This window comes from Dermacentor andersoni, chromosome 6 (assembly GCF_023375885.2).
Source record: "Dermacentor andersoni chromosome 6, qqDerAnde1_hic_scaffold, whole genome shotgun sequence".
Taxonomy (NCBI): Eukaryota; Metazoa; Arthropoda; class Arachnida; order Ixodida; family Ixodidae; genus Dermacentor; species Dermacentor andersoni.
Genome location: NC_092819.1, coordinates 127677723 through 127700199, shown reverse-complemented (window position 1 = coordinate 127700199; position 22477 = coordinate 127677723). Strand labels below are relative to the sequence as shown.

Here is a 22477-nt window from a genome sequence, read left to right as displayed (position 1 = left end):
GGCAAAAAAACATCTTCCTTCGCTGCAATTTCTCTTTGGCATGAATTACCATTAAAACCATAAAATCCTGTACTTCTCTTGCAATTTTTAAAAATCACCTTAAGCATCATTTCCTGCGATAACTTAACTACGATCTGGCGGTGTACCTTCGACTTTTCTATCAGATGTCATTTCTTGTATTTCATCCATGCTTTCCTCCGACTTTCTTGTATAACGTGCTTTTTCGTGTTTGATTGTAAATGACATGTCTAATGATGTATTCAATCTGTAGATGTTGTTTATAATACGCTAATTTGCTGACTATTTATATCACCATCAATGTTGGTATTATTAACCGAGGGTTCCACTACAGTTCTTTCACTTTGGGACCCTCGTCTGTATATTTGTCATGTAATTGCTTCTTTTTTTTGGAACCAATAAATCTGAAAAATAAATCTGAAAAGGCAGTATCAGTATCTTGAGAGTGTTTGCCGCTCACTGCATGCGTCCGTAGAGGGAAGAGGCTTTTTAAGCGTCGGAGGAGACAGCAAGTGGCGCAAGCATGGCCTGACGCCCGTGACGGGGTGGAAGTAGCTTGCAGAGTACGCGAGGCCGGTCAAGCGGGTGCCCTGAATGGGTCCTCAACTGCACATGTCCGTAACCTTGCTGGCGGGTACAGCCTTTCCTTCCAAAAGCCACAATCATGCGAGCGCCGACGATAAGCCTTGCAACAGTAAAAAGCAGTACCAGTTTGTCGAAAGTGTTTGCCGCTGACGGCGATAACGATACTATTAAACTCGTCGTGTTCCAAATAGTCTCTGCTGAAGCTGGTGGTAGTTCAGACATGCCGAAAGCCCCGCTATCTACTGTCCTGTTTCCGGGAGCATCCAAGAAGTGTGCATGCTGCGTGTAAGTAGCCTCCAGATTTCATCGCCGTTCTGAAACGTAGGCTATCTTTAATTTTAAGTAATGCGCGTTCGAAACGCACATTTTTTCATTTCTTTTCGTACTTGCGATCGCCCATGTATAGAGACAAGAATCCTTCTGTTTTCTAATGGGTAGAGTATCGGGCTGTTGGCATGGGAGGTCCATGACTCAATCTCTCCCCCATTCGCTCCCCCGACATCCCCTTTTCAGACACGCAATGTTATCGTTATTGAGGCTGCTGTTAAGGATATAAAGTACTCGCCTGGGCAGCCGGGTGGTAATCCTGGTCAGCAAAAAAAAGAAGAAAACTCGCTGAGCTAGGCACATATATATATCAAAACTCAGCATGCAGTCTATAGCAGCAAAATATGGCAGAATTATGCAAAGGACCCATTGAACCCGCCAGTATTCCGCTGTCCCTTTGAGCTTTTATCAAATATGTAGTTTAATAGTGAACCCAGGTCATAAATGTATAATAATAACCACTCGCAAATGGGAGAATATCTTAAAACACGTTGAACTTGAATCGCTAATTAAAGCTCTGTGTTAACGAGCGTCATGGGATAAGTTTTGAGCGATTCAGCTAACTTTGTGAGTGAGAAATTTTAATTATTGCGAAGCATATTTCGCAGGTCCTTCAGAGACTTCCCTGCCTCCAACTAACCCGATCATTCACGCCACTGACTGATCTTCGTCTTGTACAAAGAAGAAAGGATTTCGTAGCCAATACTCGCACGGCATTAAGTCCCGCCTGTGTGCCCATATTTCTTCAAAAACGACAGGGTGCTGTTTACTCTCACAGCGCCCTGAGTTATGCGTGCCCTACAGGGGAAGGGAGACGGCGTTGCTTACTTATTCCCTAGAGGAATCCGGCAAGGCGCGCGCTTTCTCCAAATCGCTTTGAGCCTTTCGGCATACACACCTTCGTGCGCATGCACAGTCATATTTTATAACTTCCTAGGCCTTTTTTTTTAATTCGAAGTTGTTTTTTATCGCAAGCGAGGTCTCGTACTCTCGTTGTTTGCACTCTAAAACCCGTGGACGTCATTGTCGAGAAAATCTGCAGCACACATAAGAAATGCCCGTGGTTGTGCTCTTTCTTAGGGTTCAGGATTCGAGTCGCTGAAACGAAGGCGTACGCCGATAGCAGCACCGCTCGCGCTTACCACTCAGTCAATGCCCGATTACTGATGGTCGAGCATTTTTCAGCAGAGGCGAACGCGCTCGGCGCAGTTGAAGTGCAGAAGGACTCACTTGGATGACAAGGCGGTTCTTTACGCGCGCGGCTGCATAATGCAAGCAGCGCTTTATCTGCTGCAAAAACGAAGTGCCTGCTGTGAATGAAGGGGGGACCTACTGATGTCGGTATTCTCCCTATAACACACAGAAGGTTGAGCATAACGACGTATTATGCATGCACCTGAAGAAAGAACGATCGAAGAGCTCAATTTGCGCGCGAAATATACGTGACTAGGTCTAGTTAGCGTGCAAGACTCACATGAACAAAGGGGCCCTGGAACCCGTCGTCAGCAGCGACCTCGCTCATGCGATATACTTATATAAAGCAAGGCCCAACTAACCGCACCGCCCCAACCAAAGAAGCCCCAGAACGAGTTCCAAAGGCGCCAATACCACATAGAAGAGAAGTTCACGAAGAAAGCCCTAAAACACATTTCTGATATTTTTTTTTCTACGCGTACGTATGTATTATAGCTTGCCAAGACTTTGCGCAGAAAGTTGGGTGTGCATGAATAAAAGGCTCTTTTTTGGTGGAACCGAAGTATTTCCCTTTTTCCTGCGAAACTATCATTTCAAATAACACCAACAAATAGTATATGTGCCACATCTGCAATTGAGCTAGTTGATTTGACAGACTGCACTTTTCGAGTACAGAACTAGACACACTACACAAAACTAGACAGAAGGGTGTCTCTGTTGCCTAATGAGAGCTGCATTCCGGGCAAGTTGGTAATCCATTACTCAAATGATATTGCGCAACAAAAAATGACACGGACGTGAGAGGACGACACCTATTTTGTTCTCCCGTTTCTTGCACTACAACTAGCATCTATATAGGCGCCGGGGTGTGGATGTATGTCATCAACAAACTACGCGATGCCTGTGGAGCGTTCAGAAGATGGTAGCTATCATCATCTTACTAGTGTAGCGGTGCGGCCTATTTAATGTTTAAATGCATAACTAAAATAACTGACACACACAGAGTTCAAGTGGTCGATCAGGGCTGCATTGACGCGATGCAAGCAAGCTTCCGCTACAGGATGAATTTCACAGAAGAAATAAGTAATACCTGCCCCATCCTCGTTTAAAAGGGCAATTGTGCTGTCCGCGGAACCTGCGGCTAAAGTGACACGATCGAGCGCTTTTTATGTGTATGTCCTCAATTTTACATTATGCAACAGTCTATCTAGTGTGTTAAACATAATAAGGGGCCCGCTCCTTATGAAAATACTAGGGAGCACCGACTCCGTCGTTTATCCGCACGCAAGGAGCTAAAGTCACCTTTGCGTTTTCAAAAATGCTTTCTTTTTCAGGTCTATTGGCTTGCTGAGAGGAACTTTCATTATGCGATGTTTTTCTCCGTAAGCCAAGCTCGTTCAATTGCCTGAAGCACCTTGGCCCGTATTCACAAAATAGATATTGCCCTTTAATTTTTTTCTATAATAAAATTCCAGCCTGCCATGATGCAGGATCTATTATTGGCAAAGGCGGCCAGACAATCACCAAAAGCACTTGGGAACAATAAACTTCGTCTATTCTGCCACTTGACTTTTTCTGCTAGCATCCGAAGCCCGGCTGCACAAGATGGGATTGCATGCGGATCGCAGGAAGGTACTAGCAATTCAACTGAATTACTGCGTTTCTTATCGTATCCTGCCTTGTCTTCCGGCGAGACAATTTTTACAAAAGTGTAAATTGAAGTTTCTCCAGCCTAGAAGGGGACCGCTCTTAAGTTTTATGGAATTTTTAAAAATCGCCTATTGCAGGAGATTAATTCTTGTCCTTGAGCTGGGTTATACGATGAGGCGGACATTATTAGCACGAGAAATGAAAACACATATTCAGCTAAATGACAGAAATCTATAACTAAATTCTTAATTTTTATTAATTTCCGGCACATATTGCAATTTACGAGTTGTAGCCAGTGAGCTTGCATATTATTATTGATATTATTTCCCAAATTATGGAACGAACAACATGGGCGTTCCAGTTAGTTTTGTGCTTCAATTCATTTTTTTTCTATTGGGTTTTACGTGCCAAAACCACTTTCTGATCACGAGGCACGCCGTAGGGGAGGACTTCGGAAATTTCGACCACCTGGGGTTCTTTACCGTGCACCTAAATCTAAGTACACGGGTGTTTTCGCATTTAGCCCCCATCGAAACGCGGCCGCCGTGGCCTTCAATGCATGAAAGAGCGTTTTGTTAAAAAAAGTAAATGGAACAACAGCGCATATTTACGGCAAGTTTGATGGCGCATATCTCAAAACTGGCGTCATCCAGTAAATCCATTCGAAGTGGATACGCCTTCCACGCTAACCGGCTACAATTCCTAAATTGCAATATGTGCCGTAAAGGAATTAATGCAAATGATAATTAGTGGATTTTTGTTCATCAGTTTATTATGTGTTTCGATTTCTTGTGAAAGTAATGTCCGCCTCTCAAAATAACTCAGCTCAATGACTAGAATTATGCTATCTGCAACAGGCTTTTTTAAAAATAATTCCATAAAACTCAAAACTGATCACCTTATATATATTCCAAGGTGGAAGCTCAGTGGCTATCGGGTTACGCTGCTGAGCACGACCTCGCTACTACTATCCCTGCCACGGCGATGGCCTTTCAATGGGCATTGCATCCAAAATTACTCATGCTTGGCTCATTAGGTGGGCTTTAAGTTACCCCAATTGGTAAAGATCGATCTGAAGTCCCCCCTACGGCGTGTGCCTAATCGTCCTACGGCTTTACCAAGCAAGCCAACCGAGTTCATTTTTTAGAGAATCTAAACTATAGTTACCCCCTATAATTTCTTTTTACCTTTCATTACAGTACACTTTTGAAGTTTACACTAAATGCACTCGAGCACAAGTGCAATCAATTAAGCCAGCAGTCACCTAACTAGTAGGTCCTCAATTAATAGGTCCTCTATCACTAGGTCCTCTATTACTAGGTCCTGTATTAGTAGGTATTCTATAACACTAGGTCCTCTACTGTTATAACGCAGAAGGCTCGTGATATTATTGTTCCCTTTAGACAATGTGGAGCTATCGATGAAATCATGTGAGTGCAGATAGCCACAATCAAAAATATTCGCCGGTCCTCGTTTACTTCCATACCTCATTTTCCTCCTGCTCATGCGCATCCTCTTCAAAGTTATATCTCCAAAAAAAAAAGAAATTGCCAATTTCATAAAATTTCCGTTTTCGTTAGAGGCCCCTAGACCAGTTTCAATAACGTTAGACGTATCGGCTTCCCTAGAACCCCGGTTCACTAAGAAAGCAAGTGACACTGTCACCCATAGAATACAGAGCTCACGGTGCTTAGTTTCGGTCTCCTTTGACTACCGAGTGCGTATTACATACGCATGTGCTGCAGTGCACTGGTGTATAGCACCGTGTTTCACAACCAACACATTATTGAAGGAAAATGTTGGCAGCGTTTGAGGGCCAGCGCTGTACTCTACTTGTTCGCGTCGGTAAAGATCAAGTTTATGATTTTCTTTAAATATTGAAGTTGTACATTGCAACACGGTTGTAACGGCGCCACTGGACACGGACAGCGTAAAGAGGAGGGAATCACACAGGTGACTTTACGTAGTGGTGGTAATCTTCCATGGTGGTAATCTTCCAACAAGTTTATGCAAGCAAAACTATCCCCGAGCGCGAGATGCAGCAGTAGGCCGCACCCTAATACTAGGCTGGAAAGATATACTGTTATGGCGCTTGTGGCACGGGAAAAGTGCGATGCGAGATGGGCTTTCGGCACCGCATTTTGTGTGCAGGTCGCATGAATTTGGTGAAGAAGCGCTTTTCTGGCTGAGCAGCCCACCTCACTCTTTTTTTACTAAACGATTGTGCGTCTCCATCGCGTCACCCTTCACGGGCGCGGTACACGCGTTGAAAAGAAATATCAGGTAAGTGTATACGAAATAAAAGCGGGCTGCAGTATCCGATTTGACCTTTTGTGTACGTAGCGATGCTTCCGACAAGGCGCTTTTGCAGTCGTTTTGAAACACGTTATTCACATGTTATTCACAATTGCTAAAAGGCCACCACTCTAACTAAATTGGTCCATTCGTTCACTAGCATTGATTAAGTTGTAAGACACGCCCCAGGACGTGATCTCTCGCTTCCGGAACGCAAAGACAGGTCAAATTATAATGGCGTAAACTCTCTTTTAAGGTTTTCGTGGTTATACTGAATGACCCTATTTAACGAATAGTATTTTCTGATGACGATAGAAGCAATATGGTTGATTTTGAAATTCCAGGTCCTACAAGCATGCCTCAATACTGATCTGCAACTGAAACTTTGGGCGTATATTTAACAACGAAAAGAGCTGAGGCTACCGCTGAGCTGGCGCTGAACAAAGATATCTAGGTATGCACCATGGATTGCCGATTTATTTCGATGTCAGAAGATCGGATCAGAATTTTCTTCACGCGGTTATATCCAAATCCTAAAGTTCCCTAGGGACGTGACCTTTCGTACACCTACTAACGGGGTATGGTTTAGGCAACGGTATCACTTTAGTTGGATTGCGGTTTTATTCGGTTTGAGCCACGCGTAAGTGAAACCTTTCATTGTTGTCACGCCCAGAATAATGGTTTTACTAGACTGACGAACGAGCGGCCGGTTAGTAAAAGCAGCTTGATGTGTTTTCCGTCCTCCAAAAATCAAACTCGTAAATTAATACTAGGAAAAGGAGAGTGATCGCTGTCTTTTGTCTCGCAGTCAGCTTGCCATTATAAATTCTCGCATGTATCAGCGGAGCATAACGTCTGATCTCAGCAACTGCCCCGTCTGCGGCCAGACGAATAAGTTGCGGAACCGCCAGTAAGCCAATGAAGCTTGTATGTGTAGAGAAATTCCTGTACAAGCATGCCCCTCCGACTGGTGGGAGCGCTTTCCCAAAGTGTGTTATGAGCGTTGAAGTCTTCACGAACCACTAAAAGAGAGACCACCTCTTGCAGTGCACAGTGTAGTGCCGTCGATGTTATTACCATGTACGTTCCATGTATACACATACAACACTCAGTGATCCACAGCGCGCACTGCACACCGCATACTCCATGACCGCAGACAGTAAATACGGCGCACATGTACACGCAGTGCCTTTCGTCACACATAACTTAGCCTCGCTAGGCCTCGATGGGTTGCACAAGTCGTACAAGACGTAGTTAGAATTTCGAAAATCAGCTGAAACACGTGCTTCGTACGCGTCTAGCATTGGAACCCGGTGCTGTCGAAGAAACGGGCGAAAGCCTGTGCCCTTTGTTTACTCAGAATTTTTTTTTTTGTGTGTAAAGAAATTCTAATTTGCCTATCCGCACAGGTTATCGAAATTTCGTCACATGTGAACAAACGTGAAATGTCGACAACATATTCTCGCTTGATAAGCCATCAAGCAAAATATGCAACATGGCAAGCGACTGTTCCGACGCATAATCCTGCTATAAAGAGACGTCTGCTCATCAACACTATTTTTATTTAGTTGACCTGGCTCTTCCAAGACGACTGGAAAAGCGTCTCGTCGGAGGCATCGTTACACACACAAAAGGTCAAATGGGATCCTGCAGCCGGCTTTTATTTTGAATACACTTACCTGATATTTCTTTTCAACGCGTGTACCGCGCGCGTGAAGGGCGATACGATCGAGACGCACAATCGTTTAGTAAAAAAGGAGTGAGGTGGGCTGCTCAGCCAGAAATGCGCTTCTTCACCAAATTCATGCGACCAGCAAACAAATTGCGGTGCCGAAAGCCCATCTCACATCGCACGTTTCCCGTGCCACAAGCGCCATAACAGTATATCTTTCCAGCCCAGTATTAGGGTGCGGCCTACTGCTGCATCTTGCGCTCGGGGATATTTTTGCTTGCATAAACTTCTTTCTTGTTGATCATTTTGTTTCTGTTTTCACTTTTATAAACTTGGGTGAGTCAAACATCACATACCCAGAAAAACTTTCTGGCATAAACTGGCTTTTTCTCTGCACCCCTCCCCCCCCCCACCTCGTCGACATTGGCTCATATCTGGAGCAATATATTGCCTTTTACCTTGTTTGCAGATGTATGCACGTGCAGTAGAACTTCATATTAGGAGAGTCTCGTCTGAGTCCTTTTATGTGCGTGACTAGTTTTTATGAGTTATGATAAAATTTTTTTACTTTTCTTATATTAATAAATTTACGTCTTTTGCCATGTTCGTCGCCGTCCGGCTCTATCTTGTGCATAATTACGTAGATAATAAATAAATAAATAAATAAATAAATAAATAAATAAATAAATAAATATTCTATGAGCAAGGCCAGCAGACTGAGAGAGAGAGAGAGAGAGAGACAGAGGAAAGGGGAAAGGCAGGGAGGTTAACCAGAGGGGAAGATCCGGTTTGCTACCCTACGCTGCGGAGAGAAAACACAAAGAAGCCTAAATAGGTTGAGCAAAATGCTGGGCTATGAGCTTAATGTTGTGTAGCGGTTAGAAAAGTGAGAATTGGTAAAATTTTCCCGTTTTATTGTTTGGGCAGCACACCTCTCATGCAGACGTGGTGCATGGAGAATGAAACTGGTTCAGAAGAAATTTCTCTGAATCACACTTCTTTTTCTAATAAAAGTCAGCTGTTATTCTCAAGATTTTTTTATGCACTTCGCCTTTTCTGTTTTCTGTATACTGGCCATATACGTGGGAACATGGAACTTCTTTGACCTTGTTTACGAAGCAGTATACTGTCGTAATAAAATTGAATATGAGCACAGGGGTTTATTTCGTGCATGTGCTGCAAAAGAGACCTAACACGCCTATTTTCCGTGAGCCATCGATCGTAGTGTTCAGGTTGGTCAGTTCTCCACTTTACACGCTTAATATCCGCTCATATTTGTCCTTGTAAAACTCAATTTAAACTACCCCGAAAAACACACGCAACTTTTCTTATATACTTATGAACACAATGCCTGAGACTCATTTTGAGTTCGCTTGTACAGAATTAATCGAAACGCCGTGCTCTGAAAAACTGACGCACATGCTCCTTACAAAAGCTTCATCAATTTTTTTTTCTGAAGCATATTCGGCTTCGTTTCCTTTCAAGACCTTTCATTGTTCAAATATGTGTCGGGAGCAATGGATGACAAGGGAATTACTTAAGGATATAGGGAAATGACATCGGCTATTAAAATCCTTTACAATCAGCATATTCTTAAGATGTTAAGCAATACAAAGAATACAAAAGAATACAGAACCTTTGTAACCCAGAAATTTCGCTTGACTGAAGATCGCTACCTCTTCGCTCTGTTTCAGTCATCTGATAGGCGTTCCGAAAACGTTCGGAAGACACTTAACTCGATGCTTAGTAATTCGCCAGAGCCAGTGGCAGAAATTTTAGAGGGAGCTGTTCTATAATCTGGTCGGGCACTAGCAGATTTATTATTTTTTATTTCTTTTAGTTGAGGTCTAAATAATAATGCAAAATACTTAACATAAGTCAACTCCTGTCCTGATCCCATCGTTTTTCTCAAACCTATTTCAGAAAGCGGAGTTATGGCTTACTTCATGAAGTCTGCACCAGTAGTGACGTCGTTGCACTCCGTCGCCGCCGAGCGCGCGCCCAGAAGTTTCTCTCCAGCTCAGAAATGGGTAGGCCACGCGTCATACGTACTCATGAGGGGCAAGCAGCTTTCGATGAGCCACGCAGCGAGAAGAACAGGGAACGAGCTCGTCTACGCCATGCCGATGCTGCAGCCCGGGCATAAACAGGCTCGTGTAGCCGAGCACAGGCAGCAATTGCGTACTGACGATTCGGCAGCCTACCAAGCCGTCGTTTAAGGAACTGCCGGGATTGACCCAGTGATAAAAACCGAAACCACACGCTTCAGCTTTGCTGGTTAACCACATGTACGTAGGGCTTGGGCGGTGATTTCTCGCTTCATTTCTCTCAAGACGTCATGCCTCCTTTAATTACTCTTACTAGATTAAATAACTGCAGAAGCGTGGGTAGAGATGCGATTATCCTTTCACACATACCCCGTGGTAATATAAGCACCCTTTTCAAGCGCAATGTCTGCACGTGATCACAATAGGCTTTCTCGCGCCGGAAATAAGAACAAAACCACCAAACAAACTCCGAAATATTGTCACACAGTACAGTAGAAATGGTTACACATTAACCACGTAGAAGCACAGTAGAAATGGTTACACATAGAAAAACCACGGTACATAATTTAAAGATCTGCAGAGAGCCTCCACCTACTGATTCCACACCCCATATACCCAACGAAAGGACATAAAGAGAACATTCGCACCTTCAGAATGCACATATATGTATGACGATCTGCCAGAAACGAATTGTTCCATCGGTAATCTCGCAAACTATATATTATGAAATTTACCTTCCGTTTCTCTCGTCAAAATAACATTGAATATTTTTTTGCTGTGTACACATATTAGGGACCATTACATGGCGCCATGCCTAATTGACCATGCAGAACTAACTTAAAACAAATGATTGCTATATTACAGTGTCTTCATCTCGCTTCAATAAGTGAAAATTTCAAGTGTTGCTACAGAGCAAGGACTACTACTCCTCCCTTTTTCATTTGGGAACGTCGTGCTCAGGGGCAAAATAAAATACATCGGGAGTGGTATAACGCCATGATTGTCAGTATTTTTTTTTGCAGAAGGACAAATAAAGACATCAAAATAAGTAGGCAAATGCACCGCATATTCTAAAATTTATGCAAACCGAAGGTGTTGTGAATCGAATAATCAAACGTGGCGAAAGTGTTCATATTCTGCAAAGTGTTTGGCAGCCCAGCAATTGCATACCCAGCCAATTAGCCAGACGTGAGAACATCCACCACGTTACTTGCGCGATCCATGCGATTGCGGATCACACCGGCTTTGTGATCGGCCCGCTTTTCATCGGGCCATCTCCGGGATCAGCCCATTTTTTCGACGTACTATGGCAACGGCAGGCCCGCTTTACTCGGAAAAAAGCACAGCGAGCAGACGCACCAACCCCCGAAAAAATGCATAGGAAGATTCTCCTTAACAAAGGACTTATGCTCCTCAAATCATAATTTCTTGCATTGTGGTATAAAGTTTGTAAACAGGGATAACGTGCCTCAGAAAGGCTGGCTGGCTTCTTGCATTGAAGTTATTTAAGCACCATTTCTGGTTTCACTACGTGATACTCTATAACAGGGAGCCGGGGACCGTTACATCAGCATGAGTAGCAGAGAGGGGGCTACGTATAAGCCCATTCATTATATGGATCTTTACCTGCATAGGTGCGGCAGCCATTGCTAGCTTATTCACGGAGGGTTCGCCTGCTTAGCTGTGCGCAAAGATAGAAGTGGTATCCAAGCAAAATACCTGCGACGGCTAATGTTGCTCTCGCGTGAGGATGAAAGATAAGAAAATGTGCTGAAGGCGAGGTGTTTCGTTCACGCCTCCATCAAGAATCGTCTTAAAGTGCGAATCATCAGAAGAAATGGAAAAACTGGGTCATGCTATAGGACTGTACCAAAAGAACAAAGCGGGAATAAATGAAACGGAAAGAGCCCACAGTTTAAAACTCGTACTAATGCGCAATGTCTCGCATGCATAACTGTCCTTTTATTCTCGAAAATTCTTGTACTAAACTTGTTATTTCATCACTGTGTGGCTTGCAAAATGAGTGATGACGATGAGCCACAATAAACATGAGAATATTTTTACTCAGGAGAGGGCCCTAGCTGACGCTCATTCCTCGGTGGATCAATCTCTCGGCCCTCGCGCTGCTGCGCGTAATCTGAGCCACGCGCCCGCTTCGCTTCCTGGGCAATAGACAATCACCTGTCCCTAGCCAGCTGTCGTTCTCCTCATCTATCTCGACGTCATTGCTGCTACAAGAGTACCCCTCTAGTGACGTGCAGGTAGCCGGAACGATACTTTCAGAAGCTTGAGTCGGAGTATTGGGAGTCGGAGCTTGTTTCTTGACGGGCGAAGACCACGTGACTCTGGCCTAATTGGTTAATCCGATGACTGAGGTAGTGGATCCTCCACCAAGGCCGGGTTGAGGCAATCGGTAGAGATATTGTCCTGTCGGCCATTTATATTCACAACGAAATGCTTGTCAGAACAATGAATGACATGGTATGGACCGTCGCAAGGATGTTGCCGGGGTTTCCGAACAGAGTAACGGCGGACGAAAACATAAGAAGACGTCGCCAGCTCCTTGGGAATATGCGACGCGGTACGGCGCTGGCAGCGCGGTTCATGAACACGAAGTGTTCGGAATGAAGCTCGCAGCCTGTTCATGTAGTCGGTAGGTTGACGGCACGGCGATGAAACGGTAGAGTGGAAGAACTCCCCTGGAAGGTGTAGTGGTGCTCAAAAAATCATCTCGGCAGGCGTACAGTGCACATCCAGCTTGAGTGTAGCCCGAAGACTCGGCATAAAGAATGGTAGTGATGTGGACCAGTGAGCGGTGTCAGGCTGCGCTCTGAGCGAGGTCTTGTTGGAGCACTGAAAACGTTCAACAAGACCATTGGTGATGGGGTGATATACTTTGGTGCGTATGTGAGAAGTCCGTAGGAGGATAAGCAGGTTATAGAATAGTGCCGATTCAAATGAAGTCCTCTATCAATTGTAATAGTAGATTCTACGTTGTATCGCGAAAGCCCGCCCGGGACGAACGCGTTTAGAATGGTTTCAGTACGGATGTGGGGCAGAGGGAAGTCTTCTGGCCATCGGGTAAAGCGATCTAGGCAGGTTAGGAGGTAGGTGTTCCCGTTTGATGGCGGCCATGGTCCCAAAATGTCAATGTGCACCTTGTCGAATCGTTCAGATGGTGGAGTGAACGAGCCGAAAGGTGTCCATGTGTGTCGGTGAAGTTTCAGTTGTTGGCGTGCAAGACCACCACCCCGCGCCCATGCAGGTATGTCCTTGTTTGTACCCTGTCAGACAAAACCATGCGCCATAAAATGTTGCGTGGCCCGGATTGCTGGGTGGGATAGTTTATGATGGTAATCGAAAACGGTGCGCCGTAAATTGAGTGGAACGACTGGAGATTTGGCGCTGGTGGAAACATCACAAAGCATAGGCACGGCGCAACGTGGAAAGTGGACATCCTGCAGATCTAAGGCGCCAGGTTTTCCCCGAAGCGCAATTAGCTCTGCGTCATCTTGTTGCTGCACAGCAAGCGCGAAGAAGTCAATGCTAACCGGGTTGCTGTCTGTCGTGATGGAAACGGCACGGTGCGAGAGCGCGTCCGGTGCGGGATTGACCTGCCCGTACACGTGCCGTATGTACCTCGCGAATTCCGCGCTGAAGGTGAGATGGCGCGTTTTCTTAGTGAAAATTTGGTAGAATTCAACCAAACGGCGAACGTCAGAGGTTTGTGGTCTGTCTTAACCTGGAACTAACGACCCTCCAGGAAGTATCTAAAGTAACGTGCAGCGATGTGTTTTTCGAGGAGTTCTCTTCTGAATGTGTTGCAGTGGGTCTCCATAGGGTGAGAGCTTCCAAGAAGGCACCGCTGAAACATTGCTCCCACTGCAACATCGCACGTATCTGTCGTGCGGCTAAGTAGAGTGCCTTGTTTCGGATGGACGGGAAGGGTTGCCTGAGACAGCTTGGTCTTGATGGTATCAAAAGGTGCTAGTGCTTCTGGGGTCAAGGTGAGTTCAGTTGTTTTGGATTTGCTGCCCTGGAACATGTCCGTTAGGGGCCGACGACAAGCGGTGCAGTCAGGAATGAAGAAGTTGTAGAAATTTACGAGGACAAGAAACTCGCGTAGTGTGCGGATGGAAGATGGCTGAAGAAAATCTTGTATGACCTGGACATTTAGTAGCAAGGGATGGATGCCACCCTTGCCAACACGGTGACCGATGAAGCCTAACTCGAGCGCGCTGAATTCGCACTTCGCCATATTGATGATACAGCCGTATTCGGCGAGGCGTTGAAAGAATTGGCCAAGATGTTGGATGCGGTGTCCTGCGTCGCGACTAAGGACAAGCAAATCGTCGGTGTACGCGAAACAGAAAGGTGGTCCTCTTGCCACTGTGTTTATCAATCGGCGAAAAGTTTGCGAAGCATTGTGAAGGCCGAACGGTATGCGCACGCACTCAAAGAGTCCAGATGGTGTGATGATTGCCGTCTTGGAAATATCCACTGGTTCCACAGGAATTTGATGGTACGTTTTCACCAGGTCGGCCTTGGAGAATATCGTTGCCCCATGCAGTAGTGCAGAGAAATCTGCAACGTGTGGAATCGGGTAACTGTCCAGCACAGTAACATTGTTGAGCATACGGTAATCTCCGCACGGCCGTCAGTCTCCGGGACATACTTTGGGTACCACATGCAGTTGAGTTGCGTAAGGGTTTGAGGAAGGCCGCACAATCCCGAGTTCTATCATATCTTCAAATTCGCTGCGTGCGACCTTGCAGCGACCAGGTGCTAAATGACGAGCTCGAGCGTGGATAGGTGGGTCGGTTGTAATGGCATGGTCAGAGGAAGTTGGTTGATATGGTTGAGAAGAAGGAAGTTGGCCGGTCGAGGAAGGGATGGGAATTCCTCAAGCAGTTTTGGGTAAAATGACTTCGGCAATGCGCTGTTGACCGCCGGAAGTCGCAATCGTGAGGCTACACCAAGCACAGAAAGGGGTGTCGTAGCATCGACGAGGAGATTGTAGTGCATGTCAAGCGATTATAGTGGCGCAGGAAATTCGCGCCTAAGATAGGGCATGCAACATCAGCAATTAGAAAAATCAACCCGAATGTTCGGGGGAGGCCGGTGTTGAGCGACAGTGCTTGACCCTGATAGGTGGCAATGGGGGTCTTATTGGTAGTTTGTAGGCTTGCTTGGACTTGCCGGCGCCTGCGAATCAGAGCTGAGGATGGGATGACAGTGACCTCCACACCGGTATCCCCAAGAAAATTAAGCCCTGTGGTTTTGTCAGTCACGAAGAATAAGCGTCTGACTTCAACACTCGCATCACTCGCTGTTTCTAGTGGTGCTGAGGGGAATTTTTCCGAAAACTACAGGGTGCCGTCCACTTTCACGCACCGGTACGGAAGGTAGTACCAGCATTCGGATTGACGTGATGAGAACGACTAGCGCCGGCGCGAGAAGAGCGGCCACGCGATGAAGAGCACGGGCGTCGAGCAGCTAGAGCGACGATCTTGTCTGACAGTTTGCCTATCTCCTCGCGGAATTCATGACGCAGGCCTTGCAGGGAGGGCAACGGTGGCATAGTGGATGCATCTGAACGTCCCACAAGTCAAACCGCGGGACCTGATGCGTCCATAACGGAGTCGGCAAGTGGGTTATCTGTGACACGGGCGGACTGCTTGCAGCTGCAAGAACCGCGTGAACGTAGGTGGGCAAATGTTGTAGGAACAATTCTTGATGCAAATCTTGGTCGAAGGTGGTTGCCTTGTCTCCAAGTAACTGTTGAAAATGACGCAGGAGCTGCAAAGCTTTGCGATCCCCGAGCTCTTCAGTTTGGATAAACTGCTGTAGCCGTCGCTGTTCCAACATTGACGATCGTTGGTGAGTTCGCTCGTGAAGATGTCGAAAGGGTGTGTTGCCGGTGGATGAAGGATCAGGTGGTGAAGTTCGGTGGCAATCTCGGGCGGCAGCGGGGATACAAGATGGTTGAATTTTCGAGTCTGTGACGGGACTCGCGTGATGGCGAACTGGCTGTTTACTTGAGCGATCCAGAGTTGGGGGTCCGCTGGCCAGTACTGGGTAACCTTAGCGAAAAAGCAGCCACGTCGCGCTGTGATGCAAGGGTTTTTCGATCGCTGTCATCCGTGATGGTAGTTCCGCATTGATTACTGGGAGCGTTGCAGTTGTCGTCAGCCATGTCCGCTGTCCGTGGTCACCAATCTTGTGGCGTGCAAAATCAGTGATGACGATGAGCCACAAATAACAAAACCATATTTTTACTGAGCAGAAAGCCCTAGCTGACAGTCATTCCCACATTCCTAAAGTTATTATAACAGTCCAGCTATAGTTTGCTTTTGAGCCACTGTGTTCACAGTTTTTGTTTTGGTATTTGTGGCATGTTTGTGGTAGTCATTTTTAGATGACCAGATTCGTTTGCCGAGACTACTATTAGAAGGAACGAAGGTAATGTTCATTTAGTGGCGTAATAATGGGCAAGTGGTCATGGACATTGAGTACCAGGCATCCCAGCCATGTGGTTGAAAGGTGGTGTCTGTTATCATGGCAACCACGCACAAATATCTTATTATTGGTAAGTGGTGAAGAATGCACCATCAAAGCGTCGCCAGTGCTGAAGACAGTTAAGGCACTGATCACCCAAATACGTAAATGGGGTATCCTTCCCAAAATATTTTTTGAATAGGAGATTGCCGGACTGTAGTTTAAAGGATTCAGGGAGGACTCCTCAAAGCATGCTTCGTTGTCTCCTTGTATGTGCACTTGTCGCTATGTAGAGATGGCTTCGAAATGTTGCACGCTAGATTATGCACATGGGAAGGCTAGGGTCGAAATAACTGAAAGAGAATATTACAGTGAAACGCAAAAACGGTATTAAAGCATACAATCTTGCCTCACTGCACCAGCCAAAATTCTTGCTATCAAAAATTTGAAAGCGGCAAAGTAAGCATGGCGAGTGGCGCTTTAAAAACAGGCCACTTCGTCTCCTGTAATCCGACACATATACGAATTCAGGAACTCAGCAGCCAGAAAAAGAGCTTCTGTAAATGTGCGAAGATGTATACCGTATTTACTAGTGTAATGCCTGCACTTACATTCTTTGTTCAGATATTTTAGTAGGCGCTGGGTATAAAGAATGAAGGCGTATGGTTACCAAGTAAGACGTCCAACTGCAATCATACTGATAATATGCCGCAACTGCTTGTAGCCCCCTATGAGCAGATTTTATGACCCACCAATTTTGCAGATACCGACAATGCTAAAGCAATATTCAAATGATCGGACAGCCCTAGACAATAAATTCGGACAGAAAAGTTAGTTCTGTTTGTTTTTTTAGAGTGCCAGAACAATGGAAAACTATTTCAAGATTTGGTTCATTGTTGTACTTCATTAAAATAATATTGCCCAGAAATGCCTTGATGGCTCAGGTCCCGGGTGCGTTTCCCGTTCACTAGTCGCGCAGACAGACAGGGACAGGAAAGGCGTCAGACAGGGAGATACGATCTCTCCGATGCTATTCAGCGCGTGTTTACAGGAGGTATTCAGAGACCAGGGTCGGGAAAAATTGGGAATAAGAGTTAATGTACCTTAGTACTTGCAATTCGCTGATGATATTGCCTTGCTTAGTAACTCAGGGGACCAATTGCAATGCATGCTCACTGACCTAGAGAGGCAAAGCAGAAGGGTGGGTCTAAAAAAGTAATCTGCAGAAAACTAAAGTAATGTTTAACAATCTCGGAAGAGAACAACAATTTACGATAGGTAGCGAGGCACTGGAAGTGGTAAGGGAATACATCTACTTAGGGCAGGTAGTGACCGGGGATCCCGATGATGGTATGTGGGGTGTTATGGCGCAAGGGCCACTCATGGTGAAAGAGCGCCAAGCAATGTTTTAATGGAGTCAGTGATGCAAATAATGATCAATGGCGTCGTGGTTGGCTATAACAATGGAACCTGACTGTATAGGGGCCTAAAAACAATGGCGGATCCGGATCATGAGACTGAAATTATCGTAATAAGAATGGGCTGGGGTGCGTTTGGCAGGCATTCTCAGATCATGAACAGCAGGTTGCCATTATCCCTCAAGAGAAAAGTGTATAACAGCTGTATCTTACCAGTACTCACGTACGGGGCAGAAACCTGGAGGCTTACGAAAAGGGTTTTACTTAAATTTAGGACGACGCAACGAGCTATGGAAAGAAGAATGATGGGTGTAACGTTAAGGTATAAGAAAAGAGCAGAATGGGTGAGCGAACAATCGCGAGTTAATGATATCTTAGTTGAAATCAAAAAAAAAAAAAATGGGCATGGGCAGGACATGTAATGAGTAGGGAAGATAACCTATGGTCATTAAGGGTTACAGACTGGATTCTATGGGAAGGGAAGCGTATATAGCATGGGTCGGCAGAAAGTTAGGCGGGCGGATGCGATTAAGAAGTTTGCAGGGACGACATGGCGACAATTAATACATGACCTGGGTAGTTTGACACGTATGGGAGAGGCCTTTGCCCTGCAATGGGCGTAACCAGGCTGGTGATGATGATGATGAGACGCGCAGACCAATGTACGCCAAGGGGATGTCGTGAAGTGCAGGTACCGCGCACACGGACTTGACACAGCAACACTGCCTGTATGGGCTGTGCTGCGTGAAATCAGTTTGGTTACTCAGAGGTTTCATGCCAACACGCGAATACACCATTCTGCTCAGTGAGCACGCACACACGAACTTGGTAGGCTCCTGCGGTAGTTGTCAGTTTATCGAGCGCGTGCCGAAACTCTGCCTCACGCATGTGGCAGGCATACCGGCTCGTCCACGCGATGTCCCTCCAGATTGCCGATGTGGTCTGCTGGGACAATCATCTTAGGTGCGAACTTCGCGCAACGGCGTGCCATGCGCCGCACCCGTAACCTAAGCTTATTCAGCATCGTTTCGTTGGAGTCGACGAGCCGGTGACCAAAATTGTGGCTTGGTGCCGAGTGTGGGATCCGATGATCATGGCAATTTCTTCGCTGGCAAGACGGCTACTTCGAAAAAGTGACAGCCTGCGGATGTTTCCAAGCACTGGGTATGCACATGACGCATAGTGAAACGTCATTTTTTCTTCCAGTTTTGCCCTCTAAAGTGTGGGTGCTGTCCTTCAGAGTAAATACAGTGCTTGCAGACAAGGTATCAGAAGCAACAGAGCACTTCTTTCGATAAGCAAATGCGCTTTCTCGGCGACATGCCGGCGGAGTTTACAAAACAGCAGCCGCGTTAAACGGAAATCAACTTTCTGCTGTCTTAAAACCTTATCTAAATTTCATCCGAACACATCCGCGCTAACGCGCTTTCGAACCACGCGGAATTGAGAGACGTAGTTTAGGAAGACAAGTGCTTTGGCAATAGAGCGTGATCAATGACGGGCCCGAACGGCTCCAAAGATAGTCTCATGACAAGAAGTAAACTGATCAAAAACAAAGAAAGCCCATTGCCCGGACTTAAGGAGATAACGGGAGCAAATAAAACGTTGGGCAGATATTTGATCAAGTTCTGCTGCCTAAAAAAAAAGAAATGGCAGCCAAGTTATTGCAAAATGTATGGCGGCGGCTCAATGGCACAAGAATGATAAAAAGTGCACACAGGACTTGAAAGCATGAATTGGTATAACTTTCCAGGTATTCTCAGCCGACCAAGAAGAAAGAGTAGCACGGAATTTCGCTTGCTTATCAGTACCACGTTTATTGCATATTTCAAACTGTTGAATGAACCCGCGCGCTTGGATCTTGTGTTTTGAAATTTCTACTGCACAATGTGTTTTAACGCCTTCACAAAGAACGCAAGGGAACAAATATCGCATACTCTGACGTAAAGCTTCGGCATCAATGAGATATTGTCATTTAAAGAAAAACAGGAGGCGAGGTCAATGAAAAAGCTCAAATGAATGTGGTTCTATACTTTGGTATAGTGATCACTGGGATTATAGAACCTAAAGCTTTCCTAATGAGCGTCCTTGTACCGCAGCAGTATAGCCTACACTCTAAAAACTAAGGGAGTGCCGGGCACTCTCTTTGAGGGAGTAGCTGCTTGTCCCATATTTCACTCTCTTATCGAGAGTAGATCGACCCTCTTTGAGAGAGAGTAGGTCAACTCCTCCTGACAGAGTTTTGTTACTCCACCGCAAGGGATTGCTAGTACTCTTCCGCAGAGTGATAATACTCTTCCCACAGGGAGTGCTAGTACTCTTCCGCAGAATGCTAATACTCTCCCCGCAGGGTTAATAGTACACCGCCAGACCGAGTACTTCTACTCCCCCAAACAGAGTGCTTGTACTCCTTCAGAACAGTGCTAGTACTCTTCCCAATACCCTCTTAGCCAAGTCCTGATCACGCATGCAGGCAGGAAATCAGATCAAATTAGGGACGCTGATATACTGTTCCCTAGGCGGCTCTTCAGAGACACTGGCCCGATTCCAAGCGGCCTTCAGAATAGGCGTGAGCAAAGTTATGCAGGATTTTAAAGTCATTTTTTCCTGGCTATTTGCTGCCTACCGTGAGGCGTGACTGCTCTGAAGCGGCCGATGCGTATGCGTCACGAACGCCACTAAGGAGAAAAAAAAAAAGCGATTTAACACTTAATCTGCAAATATCTTCGCAAATTTCACAATCAGGAGTCACACAATCTAATTAGAATACAATTTTCAAGGGAATCACATACTTATCAAGAATCACAATGCTCTATACATCATGTGAATTCGAACCCGCGTACACTCGCATTTGTACAATTCAAAACACACATCATAACCATTACACCACAGCGCCGCCACGCCCAGTCGTGTTCTTTTAGAGCTTATATATATACCAAACGTATTTGATGAATCGGCTGTGGTGGTGGGGTTTCTCTGCAGTGTGCTGTGCTGTTGTGTACTGGAATACGTGTGCGTTTGCATCATTTCCATTCCTTGCTACGACTAACGAAGGAAGACAACGTAGACGACAACGTGAGAACTATTCACGGCTTGTCGTCACCGCAGGAAAATAACAAATGTGCCGTTCAGCTCATGATCGAGTGCTTCTCCAGTACATGTTCTCCAAAATACGCGGATACAAAGTATTGCGCCAACCATCCACGTATGTGAATTTAATTCGCGCGTATACTGCATGGTGAGCAACTGCGACGCCAGTACCAGGCATTTTGACGTGCCTCACGCTGCCATGTAGGCGTTCTTTTCAAGTGCATTAGTTTAGAGTTTGGTTCAGTCCGCTGTGAGCTGTTGTCCTGCGTTAGCAGCGGATCGTTAGCGTTTTGAAGCGCATGCATTCCAACATTTGGAGACTGCTTATGCCGATAGCCGCGTCAAATGCATTGGCACGCATGTTTAAATGACTAATGTGTCCACTTGTTACGCGTGCACTGCTCGTATCCTGTGGCAGTGGTCGTTCTAAAAGCTTCGAAGACCACCTACACTCATGCGTGTGTTCAATTTATATATGCACAGGATGGACTTGCCGGCTATTTGGTTGAGCATTTTAGAAGAAACAGCGCAACACAAGGACGACGCAAAAACATGCCACACCACGAAGCGCTGGTGTGGTTGATGCTTTTTTTCGTCCTTGTGTTTGCGCTGTGGTATTAAAAGCTTTCAGTATTTTTCTTTACTCCAAAATAGTTGCGCTCTCGTGGCTTCACTGTACAGAGATAGTGCAGCGTTAGCTAGAAAGCATGAATTTCCTAACTCCATGCCAAAATAAGCTTGTAAAATTATTTAGGTGCTAGAATCCAGGGTTTGTAGCGATCCTTGAAAATCTTTTATTTCTAAAATGCCATTTTCAAGGCATTGAAAACCCTTGAATTTTTAGAAGTACTGGAAAGTCCTTAAACTTGTACACTTGGCTAGACTTAGCAGACATTGCCAAGCGCTTTTTTTCCCTTCTGTGACACTCTTTCGCATGTCACAGAAAATTGTCTCTGGAGGTAATAGAAGGAAAGCGACATCCTTAAAGTTGAAATTACAAAGGAGCTGCAGATACCAGTTTTATGCACATGGAACCGGCGACAAATGTGCTTGGAGGAGCAGAAGCAGGAAGCTCAACAGTTGAGGCATTCGAAGAGAAGCCGTGAAGAGTGAATTGAGAGCGACAGACACAATAAAAAGAAATTAGAAATGACTATTGCTTATTTGATGGTGAAAAAAGCTGAGGCAACAGATGACATCACATACACTGTCAAACCAAACAGTATTCAAAAACTGCAAATGTTGCAGGTCCAAGTAGTTAATTGTGCTATTGCAGAAAAACTTTGAGCGCTTTCTTGAAATGCTTCCTTGTGTGCGTTTAGTGGTGGGCAGTGAAAGGCAAATTAGCAGTCTTTCAAATGCTTGAAATCACTGAAATGCGATTTGTTTTGTTTTCTTTTGTTTGCATTAAAGTTAACGGTGTTCTTGAACAAGTTATTGCCTGTCCAAACTACTACACACATTGCACGAGGTCCTTGAAGTTACTGTGTCGGGGCCTCAAAAGTCCTTGAAAACAATTAAATTTTTTTCTTCAATATTGCTACGAACCCAGTAGAACAACTGTCATGGAGTAAAAAACCTTGGCTGAACAGGGGCTTATACGCAGAGCACAGGAAGACTAGAAATGCAGTAGTAGGCATGGAGGGCCCTGAAAAAAATGTGCCACATCCGCTCGTCTGCCT

The 22477-nt window shown here is 45.5% G+C and overlaps 1 long non-coding RNA gene across 1 annotated transcript in view; it reads left to right on the top strand.

The window, feature by feature from the left end:
• LOC129382735 (uncharacterized) overlaps positions 1 to 22259 on the top strand; it is a 484451-nt gene extending 462192 nt beyond the window's left edge. Inside the window, exon 3 of the long non-coding RNA XR_011894991.1 lies at positions 21755 to 22259. This is a non-coding gene — a long non-coding RNA (uncharacterized lncRNA). The remainder of the gene's footprint in view (positions 1 to 21754) is intronic.
• The last annotated feature ends 218 nt before the right edge of the window (positions 22260 to 22477 follow it).